The sequence below is a fragment of the Hipposideros armiger genome, unplaced genomic scaffold (assembly GCF_001890085.2).
Source record: "Hipposideros armiger isolate ML-2016 unplaced genomic scaffold, ASM189008v1 scaffold_314, whole genome shotgun sequence".
Classification (NCBI taxonomy): Eukaryota; Metazoa; Chordata; class Mammalia; order Chiroptera; family Hipposideridae; genus Hipposideros; species Hipposideros armiger.
This window is the reverse complement of record NW_017731664.1, coordinates 1,978,740-1,994,150: the sequence shown is the minus strand read 5'-3', so window position 1 is coordinate 1,994,150 and position 15,411 is coordinate 1,978,740.

Below are 15,411 nucleotides of genomic sequence, written 5' to 3'. Positions count from 1 at the left end.
CAAGCCTAACAACATTTGCACCATAGAAGTACCAGAAGGAAAGGATTGATAATGTATTTGAAGAAATAATGACTGCAAACTGTCCTAACCTGGTGAAGGAAATAGACATACAAGCCCAGGAACCACAGATAGTCCCAACAAGATGAACCCAAACAGACCCACACCAAGACACATTATAATTAAAATGCCAAAGCTTAAAGACAAACAGAGAATCTGAAAAGCAACAAGAGTAAGGAAACAAGTTACTTACAAGGGAGCTCCCATAAAACTGTCACCTAATTTCTCAACAGAAACTTTTCAGGCAAGAAGAAATTGGCACTAAATATTCAAACTGATGAGAAGCAAGGACCTATAACCAAGTTTACACTACCCAGAAATGCTATCATTTAAAATTGAGAGAGAGATAAAGAGCTTCCCAGGTAAGAAAAAGCTAAAGAAGTTTATCACCACAAACCAGTATTACAAGAAATGTCACAGGGACTTTTTTAAGAAGAAGGGGAAAAAATCATAAAGATAAATAATAAATTGGAAATAACTATGTGCCTATCAATAATCACTTTAAATGTAAATGAATTAAATGATCCAATCAAAAGACAGGGTAACTGAATGGATAAGAAAACAAAATCCATACATATGCTTTGTAAAAGTGACCCATGCCAGATTGAAAGACAAACAGAGACTGAAAGTAAAGGGATGGAAAAATATATTTCATGGGAATAAAATAAAAGAAAAGCTGGGATAGCAATAATTATATTTTTTAAATGAACTTTAAAATGAAGACTATAATAAGAGACAAAAAGGGATATTACATAATGATAAAGAGGTCAATCCAACAGGACAATACAACCCTTGTAAACATTCATGCATCCACCATATGAGCACCTAAATATATAAAGCAAATATTGAATGACAGAAAGGGAGAGATAACAGTAACACAGTCATAGTAGGATACTTTAACACCCCATTGACACCAATGGACAGATCTTTGTGTCAGAAAAAAATCAGCAAGGAAACATTTGCCTTAAATGACACCATACACCAGATGGATTTAATTGATATTTTTAGTGCATTTCACCCCAAAGGAGCAAAATATACAATCTTTTTAAGTGCACATGGAACATTTTCCAAGATAGACCACATGCTAGGTTACAAAACAAGTCTCAATAAATTTAAGAAGGTTGAAATCATATCAAGTGTCTTCTCTGATCACAATTGTATGAAGCTAGAAATGAATTATACAAAAATATAAACTGAAAAACACACCAACACCTAGCAGCTAAACAACATGCTACTATGGTAAATAAAGAATGGGTCAACAGTGAGATCAAGAAAAAATATCATAAGCTGATTTGACACAAATGCAAATGAAAGCACTATGACCCACGATCAATGAGAAACAGTAAAAGCAGTCCTAAAAGAGAAATTCATAGTAATACAGGCCTATCTCATGAAACAAGAAAAATATAAAATTAAAAATCTAAACTTGTACTTAAAGGAACTAGAAAAGAACAGCAAACAAAACCTAAGGTGAGTAAAAAGCAGGAAATAATAAAGGTCGAGCAGAAATAAACAAAATGAAATCTAAACAAAACCAATAAAATAGATCAATGAAGCCAAGAACTGATTGTTTGAAAAGATAAACAAAATTGATACAACTTTAGCCAGAGTCATGAAGAAAAAAGAGAGAGGACCCAAATAAATAAGGTCAGAAATGAGAGAGAAGTAACAATGGACACCACAGAAATAAAAAGGAGTATAAGAAAAAAATTTTTGATTACTATACATTTATTTGGAGAACTTCATTTGGTAACATTTAATTATCATAAAGAAACCCATGACCACCAGAAGCTGCTTTGTTGAAAACCAACATTTGAAATCAGGTGTTTGTTATTGATTGTTGGAATGTCCTATCAGTGTCAACATCCAATTTTTTTCTTAATTCCATTGATCAATATTAAGAAAATTCTAAACTACTCATAGAAATCTTTATAACATTTATAAACAGTTTAAGATTTTATATAATCTAAGCCATTCAGAAGTTTGAAAGAGGTGTAGTTGAAATTTTTGCTTCAAAGATGAAGCACTGGAGACTAAACTTCAGGTGACAAGCACACAACAGAATATACAGATGTTGCACTATAAAGTTTTACACCTGAAATCCATATAATGTTATTAACCAATGTTACCCAGATGAATTCAACAAAAATAAATAAGTAAATGGGGAAAATGAAGCACTAAGAATATCTAACACATCCTCATGCTTGATCACCAATAAAAAATGCTGTTAAGGAGACCAATATCTATAGCAAGTGCTAACATGTCTATAATGGGAACTATGGCCACATAACATGCTATGTGTACAGTTGTCTTTGCACAACTGCATAAGACATAAAAAACTGCATTTCTCTTTTACTCTCACACTACTACCACACTCACAACACTTCTGACACGAGATGTGTGGGTTTTCCATATGTCAAGCAATTCTGTACCACCAGCTGTGTGTCCTACAATTCAACTCAGTTCTGACACTAGCTACCTGGGGTTAGCATTAGATCCCACAGTTTAAGTGGTCAGTCCCACAAGACTGCCCGAAGAAAATGTTATGAAGAAATATATGTAAAAAAATTAGACAATCTGGAAGAAATGGATACATTTCTAGAAACATACAATCTTCCAAGACTGAATTAAGAAGAAACAGAAAATCTGAACTGACCAGTTACTACAAACAAAATCAAACCAGCAATCAACAAAGTTCCAACAAACAAAAGTCCTGGAAAAGGTGGATTCACAGGTGAATTTTTCTGAACATTCAAAGAAGAATTAACACCTATCTTTCTCAAATGATTAAAAAAAAAAGTCAAGAGGAGAAAAGGTCTCCAAAGTCATTTTATGAGGCCTCTGTTACCCTGATTCCAAAACCAGACAAAGATATTACAAAAATGAAAATTATAGGTCAATACCCCTTATGAACACAAATGCAAAAATCATGAACAAAATATTAGCAAACTGAATTCAGCAATACATTAAAAAGATCATACACCACAATCAAATGGGATTGATTCCTGGGATGCAAGCTTGGTTCAGTACCTGCAAATCAATTAATCTGATACACCACATAAACAAAATGAAAGATAAAAATCATATGATCATATCAATAGATGCAGAAAAAGCATTTGACAAAATTCAGCAGCCATTTATGATAGAAACTCTCATCAAAGTGGGAATAGAGGGAATATACCTCAACATAATAAAACCATATATCACAAACCTACGGCTAACCTCATACTCAATGTGGTAAAGCTAAAAGTGTTCTCCTGAAGATCAGGAACAAGACAAAATGCCCACTTTCACCACTTTTACTCAACATTGTTTTGGAAGTCTTTGCCATAGCAAACAGACAAGAAAAAGAAATAAAAGGTATCCAAATTGAAAAGGAAGAAGTAAAACTGTCATTATTTGCAGATGTCATGATACTATACAGAGAGAACCCAAAAGATTCCATCAAAATTATTAGAACTGATAAATGAACTCAGGAAAGTAGCAGGATCCAAAATTTATATTCAGAAATCTATCACATTTTTTATACATAAATAATAAACTTGTTTCTGACAGTAACAAAAATGAAGTAAAAACAATCCCATTTACAATTGCATTAAAAATATACCTAGGAATAAATTTAACAAAGAAGATAAGAGACCTGTACTCAGAAAAATATGAGACCAAATGAAGAAATAGAAGAAGATATAAATAAACAGAAGCATATACTGTGATCATGGATAGGAAGAATCAATATTGTTAAAATGTCCATGCTACCCAAATCACTCTATAGAGTCATTGCAATTCCTACCAAAGTACCAATGGCATTTTTCACAGAACTAGGACAAATAATCTTAAAATTTATATGCAACGACAAAAGACCCCAAATAGCTACAGCAATTTTTAGAAAGAGGAACAAAATTTGAGTTATCACACTACCTGATATGAAACTAATCTACAAGGCTATAGTAATCAACACAGAAAACAGTATGGTACTGGCATAAAAAACAGACGCAGAGATCAATGGAACAGAATAAGGAGCACAGAAATAAACCCAGCCCTATATGGTCATTTAATCTATGGCAAAGGAGATGAGAACTTAATACTTAAGACATTCTATTCAGTAAATGGTGGGGTAAAGACATTTTATTCAGTAAATGGTGTTGGGAAAACTGGACAGATACATGCAAGACAGGAAAATGGACCACCTTCTTACACCACATACAAGAATAAACTCAAAATGGACTAAAGACTTAAATGTAAAACCCTAAACTGTAAAACTTGAAGAAAACATAGGCAGTAAACTTTCTGACATTGCTCTTTAGTGATATTTTTTTCTGATGTATCTCCTCAGGCAAGAGAAACAAAAGAAAAAGGAAACAAATGGGACTACATTAAACTAAAAATTTTTTGCACAACAATGGAAACCCCCAACACAATGAAAAGATGACCTATTGAATGGGAGAAGATGTTTTCCATTAATACATGTGATAAGAGGTTTATATCCAAATTTTCTGAAAATGTCATACAACTCAACAACAAAACAATGAAAAATACAATTAAAAAATGAGCAGAGAACCTGAATAGACATTTCTCAAAGAGGGCATTCAGGTGGCCAATCGACATATGAAAAGATGCTCACCATCACTAATCATCAGAGAAATGAAAATTAAAACCACAGTGATATAACTTCTATCCCCTCACACCTGTCAGAATGGTTATCATCAATAAATGAACAAACAACAAGTTTTGGCGAGGATGCAAAGAAAAGGGAACCCTCGTACACTTTTTGTTGGATTGCAAAATGGTGCAGCCACTTTGGAAAATGGCTTGTAAGTTTCTCAAATATTAAAAATAGAACTATCTATGACTTAGCAGTTCTACTTCTGGGTATTTATTTAAAGAAATCCAAAATACTAGTTCAAAACGTTCTATGCATTCCTATGTTCACTGCAGCACTATTTACAATGGCCAAGATATGGAAGCAACCCAAGTGCCTGTCAATAGATGACTGGGTAAAGAAGAGGTGGTACATATATACATAATGGAATGTTATTTGGCCATAAAAAGAATGAAATCTTACCATTTGAGACAAAATGGGTATATTGGAGGGTATTATGCTATGTGAAGTAAGTCAGAATGAGAAAGACAAATACTACATGATCTTATTTATATGTGGATTGTAAAGAACAAAATAAATGAGCAAACAAAATAGAAACAGACTTATTGTTACAGAGAACAAACTGATGTTTGTCAGAGGGGAGGAAGTTGGAGAGCTGGGCGAAAAAGGTGAAGGGATTAAGAAATACAAATTGGTATTTACAAAATAATCACAGTGATATAAAGTATAGCATGGAGAATACGGTCAGTAATATTGCAATAACTATGTATAGTGTCAAGAGTGTACTAGACTAATCAGCGGATCACTGTATACATTATGTAAGTTCTAAGCACTGTGTTGTACACCTGAAGCTAATATAAAATAATACTGAACGTCAACTGTAACTGAAAAAATAAATGCATAATTTTACTCTATTCTATAGTTGTGGCAGAGTTATTTAAGATTTCAAATCCATAGATTTCTCATTTCTTATTCAGTCTATAAAGGAAAATTATCCTGAGATCTAGTCTAAAAGTCTGAATGGCAAATTATGTGAGTCTTGAAATCAAATATATTTACACACATGTGCACACGCACACACACACAGTGTTTTTTACAAAGATCTGGAATGTGAACAAAGATTTATTTACAAGGATATTGATATAGCATTGTTTAGTGGTAGGGGAATGATTAAGTAAGCCAAGGTACAGCCATAAGGTGGAGAATTGTGCTACCATTAAAAAGTCATGTTTTGGAAGGGTAGATAATGACATGGAAAATGCCAATGAAACACAACCTGAACAAAGCAAGATACAAAACAACAAATATAGTATGATCTTGATTTGAGGAAACACACACATATGTTCAGATTACAGGAGATTTTTCCCCCTGTCTTATTTTTCTATGTTTTTAAAAGTTTTTTACTGTGGGCATGTATGACAAGTATTCTTAAAAACGTCTGTAAAGATATATGTGCTCCGATGTTCACTGCAGCTTTATTTACAGTGGCCAAGACATAAAAACAACCAAAGTGTTCTTCCATAGATGATTGGATAAAGAAGATATGGTATATATACACAATGGAATACTAGTCTGCCATGAGAAAAGATGAAATAGTGCCATTTGGATGAATCTTGAGATTATTATGCTAAGCGACGTAAGTCAGACAGAAAAAGTCAAGAACCATATAACATCACTGATATGTGGGATATAAAACTAAAAGCAACAAAGGAACAAGACAAACAAATAAAAAAACAAAAACTCATAGACATAGACAATAGTTTAGTGGTTACCAGAGGTTAAAAGGGGAGGGGGTGGTAGATGAGGGTAAATGGGATCAAATATATGGTGATGGAAGGAGAACTGACTCTGGGTGGTGAACACGCTATGTGATATATAGATGATGTATTACAGAATTGTACACTTGACACCTATGTAACTTTACTAACCATTGTCACCCTAATAAACTTTAATTTAAAAAATAGCACTAAATATTATTTGAAACATCAGTAATGTAAATAACAGAAGTTGGTAACCTTCTTTTAGACTCACCTTTTTTAATCTTTCTAAATTTTCTTTCTTAGCTTATCATCTTATGTTATCTTATTTTATTTTTTGTTGGTCACACTCAGTCCATTGGAGGCAAGGATGATTTAGAGAGGCTTTTATTAAAATGAACAGAGTCAATTAAAGGGCTACTTAGGGATACTTAGAAGAACAAGAATTGTGTGTGTGTATGGGGAATTCATAGGGAGGGAATATGACCAGTTAAGCACCTGGAAGATATTTAAGGAAAAGACTAAAGACTAAAGAACAGAAAACTGAAGAACAGAAGATTAAATTGCAACTGGGATGGATTTATCTTAGAGATATTGTAAACATTATTGGTAGTACAAATTGTTAAAAGCTAGAGTGAGTCACCAAGAAAATATTAGATACTCAGCTCTGTGGGGGTGATTTGAAGTCTAGATTTATGTCAAGGTAGGGGGATAGATGAAATGACCTCATGCAATCATTTTCAGCCACAAAGTCCTGCTATTTCACGTTTGAGCAGGATACAAAGAATGATGGTATTATTTTTTAAAGGGAGAATGGGGAATTAGAAGTGAATAGGGGCTGTGAACCATTTATATTTTCATCCCTATTTTCTGTCATGTCCATTGATAAGAGATTTGGATATAATCAGGACACAATCAAGTGTTATCTATTATCAGTATGTAATGATGATAAATGGAATTTTTTTAACGTAGTGCAATGAATACACCTGTAAAATTTCTTTTCAGTTTAGTCCTCTACTAGCTCTTAAAATATACCATCCCCAAGAACTTCTAAGTAACAGGATCCTGCAAATGGTGAGTCTTGGAAATGGAGCCCTGGAAGGTTGGCTCAGGCCCAAGGACCCATTTAGCTGATGCTATGTAATGAAATTACCCTGATTATGAAGCAGAGCTTCTAAACACCAAATCTCATGCCAACTCAATGACTTGAATCTGTAAAGTTAACCGGAATCCAGTAAGCCTGTTACAGCATTGTAAGTTATTGTTGTTGTTCAGCTAGGGAGTTGCTACTGTGAGTTATGGTCTCTGTGCCCCAGACAAAAACACTGAGCCTAAAGGGAGTGCTGATCTTTGAGCAGGGGAAAAGAGCAAGTACCTCAAAAGCACTTGAGGATAAGAACCCTCTTAGGTGTAATCCCAGCAGAAGTGAAAAAGTCCCCCTTACTTCTGAGGGCTTTCTGGTAAAGATTAATGGAGACCTGAAATATCTTTAACATGGAAAAGGGCATTATTTAATTGTACAATCAGAGCTAAAGATTGCTGTGCAAACACTTGGGAGAAGGAATAAGGTGATGACATAACTTAGCCATACCGAAGTGAATGTCCAGGTAGGGGGCTTTAATGGGAGCTATCAGAGATTGAGGTTATATTCCCTCTTCAGTGATGGGGGCTCAACACAGAAGCCGGGAGAGGCACTAGAAGGGTATGGTAGACCTCTTCCCCTTCCAACTTTGGCCCAAGGCAGCATATCAGAATTCGAGTGCACATGTTTATGTGCACAGGTGCTCCTGTATGAGTGAACATAGTAAAACAAAAATATTACAATCATTCTTTATATCCTGCTCAAATATGAAGAAATATTAACACTTGCTAAGAACCCAGGTATGCCAGACACTGTATATTATATACTTTCTCCCAGTCCTTGCGAAGTAGTTTTTATTTTCATTATCAGAATGCTGTAGCTCAGAGAGATTGAATTGCTTATTCAAAAGTTTTAGATTGTAATGGAGCCTGGAAATAAAAGCAGACTGTGGGTGTGTGTGGCCTAGGCCTCCAACTTAGATTTACATCACCAAATGAGAAAATAGAAATAACATCCAGTTTATGTGTGCATTAAAAGTGTTCATTTGTTATACACAATCATTTAGAACAGTTCACACTTTTTGTGACTTGTAAGTTTTGTTGTCTTTATTATATCAAGAGCCTTAGTAAAATGGAACTGGATTGAGCCTGTCTGGATCCCTGAGAGGCCCTGTCTCTGCTACTTCAGGTCCTCAAATATATTTCAGTCAATGTCATTTCATCATAACGCTGATGGAGAAAAAAAGAAAATCGATTCCCAGCTGGGGTCACTGTCTGTGTGGAGTTTGCACATTCTCCCCATGTCTGCACGGGTTTCTCAGCTACTATGGTTTTCCACATTCCGAAGATGTCCACATTAGGTGAATTGGTGTGTTTATTTTTTTTAAATTAGTTTCATGTGTACAAAACAACATAGTGATGATGTATTATAAAATTGTACACCTGAAATCTATGTAACTTTACTAACCATTGTCACCCCAATAAACTTTAATTAAAAAAACAACATAGTGATTAGACATTTACACCCCTCACAAAGTGATAACCCCAACAAGCCTACTACCCACTTGACACTGTATATAGCTATTCCAATAACATTGACTGTATTACCTATGCTCTATTTTACATCCTGTGACTATATATACATGGTATGATCAAAAGATACAGTGAATGTTCAAATAAAATATTTATTACGGTAAAAGACACATTGCCATTAATCCCCCTCAAAATACTCCCCCTTGCTTCGAACACAATGATCCCATTGTTTTTGCCACTTTCTGAAGCATTTCTGGAAGTCCTCTTCTGTGAGTGTCTTTATTTTATCTTCCATCATGACAAGCTCCGTGTCACACATCGCTTCTAGTATAGGGCAATTTCTGTCAAATAAAAACATTATGGTGTGTCCTCACCCACCTTATCCACCCTATCTGACACTGTGGAACTTCTGGCTCACAATGAGCATGTAAAGGTAAACATTTTGAATTGATTCAGGACATCAAGGCAGCCATGACAGCACAACTAAAGACACTCATTAAAGGAGACTTCCAGAACTCCTTCCAGAAAGTGTCAAGAATAATGGGATCCATGTGTTTGAAGCAAGGGGGCGTATTTTGAGGGGGATTAATGACAATGTGTATTTTACTGTAATAATTTTTTTAATTCAAGCGTTCACCATTTTTTTCATACTTCATATATCTTCATATACATATTTAATTATAGTTGATATTCAATATTATTTTATATTAGTTTCAGGTAATGAATTGGTGTGTTTAAATTGTCCCAGTCTGAATGAGTGTGGGTGTTGGTGTGAGTGCACCCTGGGATGGAAGGGTGTCCTGTCCAGGGTGGGTTCCTGCCTTCTTGCACCCTGTGACCCTGAACTGGAAAAAATAGGTTGGAAAATAATTATCTTATTTGTTTTTTCTTAATCCTTCTTAAATATATGTACAGCTCACATTTATTTCAATGTTTAATATTAGAAGTGTTGGGTCCTTATCTAGAAGTTTGGTGATGTTTTGTGGCCAGAAATGTGCTGTAGGAACTTAACACTTATTTGCATCAATTAGTCTATGGTAAAATTGATTTCATTATATGTCATTTCACTTAAAGTCTCAGTTTCCAAGAACCAATGCAGAGGATTGAGGATTTACTATAACCACCACCTAGCCAATAAATGCTCTCTCTAGAATGCATATATGATCTTGTTGTTAACTTGTTTAAATATCTTCAATGGCTTCCATTTTTTCCATTCAAAGGCCGAACTCCTCAGCTTTGTCTTCAATAATCTGACCCCAGGCTACCAGGAAGACTCAGTGAGTCCTGTAGTTAGGTGATCATGAGACGGCAGAAGTGTATTTCTGATTCCCTCATGGCATCTAAGTTCTCTGCTTCTCACAGGTTTAGCATTACACAGCAGTGCTCTGAATGTGATTCTAGTGTTTAATGATACATATTTTTCACATACATACAGAGGGTGCCAAAAAATATATACACATTTTTTTAAAAGATTTTATTGGGGAATTGGGGGAGGGGAACAACGTTGAGGAATCCAGGAAGGGGAACAGACAAGTTGCTGTCCTTTTGTTCCCCAGTCTAATTGTGGAGGACGTTCCCCCAACTGGCCCATGCTGTCACCACGATTGTGCTCTTCCCGGGTGAGGCACACTGGTCACCGGCCTCTGGACTGTGCAGCTCATGATGGCTCTTGGCAGCTCACATTGGCTGCCAGCCACACAGGGCAGCCCATGGCAGCCCACTGCAGCAAAGGCTGCAGCCTATGCCATCGCCGGCAACTCACGGCAGCCCAGCTCCAGGTCGAGCTGCTGTTGACCGTCTTAGCTGTAGAGGGCACTGTTACTGGCCCTCATGTGGGATCCAAACCGGGGTCCCGTTGCCCAGAGCTGGCATCTCAAGCCAGCTCTTAACCAACGCGCCACTGGACCGGCCCTACACATTTTAATAAAGGGGAAAAAACTGTATTAAAACTGTAATAATTTATACCGATAACAAAAGATGAATACAAGTCATGTGTATACATTTTTTGGCACCCCCAGTATTTATGTACAAGGTTGTATAAACAAAACCATGTATCATGTACCTTAAGATGGTTTAATACATTTTTAAGGGTAGTTTTGAGTCTATATAGTTAAACCTTATATTGCTGCCTTTAAACTGAATTCCACATCCCCATCCCTACCCCATCCTGGCATTTTAAACAACTATTCTAGAGAAGGAGTAGAAGTTATCCAGGTGGAAACGTAGGAAGAGAGATTCCAGGTTACAGAGACCAAAATTGTCAGATAATGCAGTTACTAAAGAGCATGGCACATTTGGTGAACGAGTAAGCAGTTCAGCAGGGCTCTTAGAGGCTGTATGAGATAAAGCAGCAGGAGATGCAATAAAGCAGGTCAGATGGGGTCACTGAGTCTTCCTGGTAGCCTGAATAATTAAAATGGTTAGTTCTCTCTCTCTCTCTCTCTCTCTCTCTCTCTCTCTCTCTCTCTCTCTCCCCCCCAAATGTTCTGTGAATATTTTTCTGGCTCCCTTAGACAGTATCAGCTTCATAGAATTCTATTATTATCTCTATTATAGCAGCCATCAGGACTTGTCGTAATTACCTAAGTATATTTTTTCTCAAATAGACTGTGAACTCCTCCAGATTATGACACATATCATCTTGTTACCCTAACCATAGTACCTAGGACAGTTCTTAGGAAAGATAGGATCAGTGTTTCTCAAAGCATATTCCATGTATCAATATCAGAATTACCTAGGATACCTTTTAAAATGCAAATTCATGAAAGAAAAATAACAATTTAAATTTAATTTTTATTTAAGGTTATGATTTAGCACTTCTTGGGTTGGATCCAGAAATCCTTATATTCAAGGCACTTCCAAAGGGATATTGATACCAATGTAAATGTGGCCCCCTGTCTGATGCTTTCTCCATCTACTTTCTTGTCCCTCATAGATGTGGCCTTTCCTGTTGATGTAGGGTGAGGTATGGGGAGGCATCAGAACTGAGATGCAGGGGAGTGTTGCTGGCACTGGGAGGGAACACCTGGGAAGAAGTTGGAAGGATGGCTTGAATTTTTCAAAGAAGTTTGGCACCCAAGTCTATACATTTGAGTTGACGTTATTACAGAAATTGTAAAGTGACAGTAGTGATCATTGTGGTTGACTCCTCAGGACTCATTCCATCCCTTTTCCATTGACTTGCAGCAAGGCAAGTTGGGAAATTGATCCCAGCACAAGGGATAAGCCTGATAGGTCTGAGGATAAACACATGCCTTTTGCCAATTAAGGTTCAGACACTCAGGCTTCCTGAATATCAAGCAAAGGTTTATTGGAGTCTTTTGGGAAACCTTGTCCTTGCTTTTAAGAGATAGGCTTGTCCCTTGGTTATGAGCAAGAAAACGTGGGGCTCTCATTCTCTTGACAACTTTCTCATGACCATGAGTAGAATATCGCCTTAGAGAACAGATCATCTCTGGGCAAGGGACTAGAGTAATGGAAAGTTTCTGAGTCTTTGGTGACATTTTCAAAATTGTGTAAAATAAACAGAACATAAAATTTACCATCTTAACCATTTGAAAGGGTACAGTGACACTAAGTACATTTGTATTGTTGTACAACCATCGCCACCATCCATCTCCAGAACATTTTTTATCTTTCTCAACTGAAACTCTGTACTTATTAAATAATAACTCCCCCATTCTCCCTCCCCCCAGCCCCTGGCAACCACCATTCTACTTTGTCTCTATTTATTTTACTACTCTAGGAACCTTATATAAGAGTGATCATAAATAATTGTCCTTTTGTGACTGGCTTATTTCACATAGCATAATGTCTTCAACGTTCATCAATGTTGTAACATGTGTAAAAATTTCCTTTCTTTTTAATGCTGAATAATATTCCACTGTATGCAGGTACCACATTTTATTTATTGATTCACCTGTCTGTGGACACTTGGGCTGTTTCCACCTTTTGGCTATTACAAATAATGTTGCTGTGCACATGGGTATACAAATATCTTTTTGAGTCCCTGCTTTCAATTCTTTTGGGTGTATACCCAGAAGTGGATTTGCTGGATCATGCGGTAATTCTATGTTTAATTTTTTTGAGGAATCACCATACTGTCTTCTATAACAGCTACATTATTTTACATTCCTATCAGCAATATATGAGGGACCCATTTTCTCCACATACTTGCCAACACTGGTTATTTTCTGGGGTTTTTTTGTTTGCTTTTTGTTTTTTCCTTTTTTTGGGGGGGGTGTCTTGACTTGGGTTTTTATTTTTTAATATATATATATATTTTCAATTACAGTTGACATAAAATATTATATTTGTTTTAGGTGTACAACATAGTGATTAGACATTTGTATAACTTATGAAGCGGTTCCCCCCAATAAATCTAGTAATCACTGACTTCATACATAGTTATTACAATATTATTGACTATATTCCTTATGCTATACTTTACATACCCATGCCTATTTTGTAACTACTAATTTGTACTTCTTAATCTCTTCACTTTTTTTTTTTACCAATCCCCCCAATCCCCATCCCATCTGGCAACCATCAAAATGTTCTCTGTAACTATGAGTCTGTTTCTGTTTTATTTGTTCATTTATTTTTCCCTTTAGATTCCACATATAAGTGAAATCATTTGTTTTTTCCTTTTTAATAATAACCATTCGAATGAATATGAAATAGCACCTCACTGTGGTTTTGATTTGCATTTCTCTAATGACTAGTGATATTGAGTATTTCATGTGTTTATTTGGCCACTTGTATATCTTCTTTAGATAAATGTTTATTCAAGTCCTTATCCCCTTTTTAACTAGGTGGCTGATATTTTTATTGTTGAGTTGTACTTGATGTCACTTTGAAACTGCTGAATCAACCAACCCTGAAGCCTGCTCTGACTTAAACAATAAGGTAGTGTATTAGTTTCCTATTACTACTGTAACAACTTACCACAAACTTAGAGGCTTGAAACAACAGAAATTTATTAGTTCCCAATTCTGGAGGTCAGAAGTCTGAAATGTGTCTTGCAAACCTAAAATCAAGGTGTTGGCAGAGTTGCATTCCTTCTGGAAGATCTAGGGGAAAATTTATTCCTGGCCTTTTTCAGCTTCTAGAACCTTCCCCACATTCATTGGCTCATGGCCCCATATCACTCTGACCTTTGCTTCCATTGTTACATCTCCTTCTCAGACTATGACCATGCTGCATCCCTATCATAAGGACCTTTGTGATTACATTGGGCTCATCTGGGTAATCCATGAAAATATCCCCATCTCAAGATCCTTAACATAATTAAATCTGCAAAGTTCCTTTTGCTATGCAAAGGAACATAAAACCAACCACCTGATTCAAGGGGGAGGGCAAAGGTTTTCTGTTATTTACAGGCAACAACATCTTAATTGATATACCAGGTAAACCAACAATGAAACAGCCAATCTCAGACTTTCCATGCATTTTAACTATATAGCAACCACATTTGGGGAGGTTGGAAATAGTTGTTGCACGACAAGGGACTAACTAGAAAAAAATAAATTCTGATGTACATTATGGTTAAAGAACTAGAATTGCACTCAAATATTTGATTAATGAATGAATGAAAAACAATTTGTTTAATTTGATTATTGGTGTTTATAATGCCACCCTGGTTTAATAATTCTGTAGTACTGATCTGAAGGGGCTGTCTATTCTTCACCAGACTTTGGCTTGGCATGTGTGTTTGAGGGTGAATATGTATAGGAGTTGATTGTTGCCCCAGAGGCTTGTCTTATAAACTCAGACTTCTTTGCAAACTATTTTGCCTCCCTTAGGGACCTTTTCCTTCCATGTTATTTGTTGTTAAATCACTAGGCTGAACTAAGGACCTAAACAACAGAGCTTTCTCATCAGGTCCCAGAAGAAAGAAATCTAATCCACTCACCTTGAACCTTAAGTACCCAAATCACCAATGAAGCATACAATATGTAAGTTCCTTAGCCCAGGTCCTGATTCCATCTTTGATAGGCAGAAGTTCTTACCTCAATACAAAATAAAACAAAACATAACAAACCAACCAAACAAAATAACAGACAGGCTTGATTCCCTTCCTCTCCTGATGCCTGGAGTTCATGTTAAAACTGATTTTTCTGTCTTTACTCTTAGATGAGAGTGTGGGGAATTACAGAGCAGTGCTGAAAAGATTGTTAAAGACCCTGCAGATTACTTTGAAGGGAGAAGAACGATTTCTGAAAAACATATAAGCAATCACTGTTTCTAGAAGTAAAGTTGTTTCCTGGAATAAAATTTTCCATTAATCAGGTACCTGACTTCCCATGATAAACTCCAAATAACTGGAGATATAATCATTTTTCTTTCTAGGTCAGCTAATGATCTAAGTTGTGGATTCTTAAG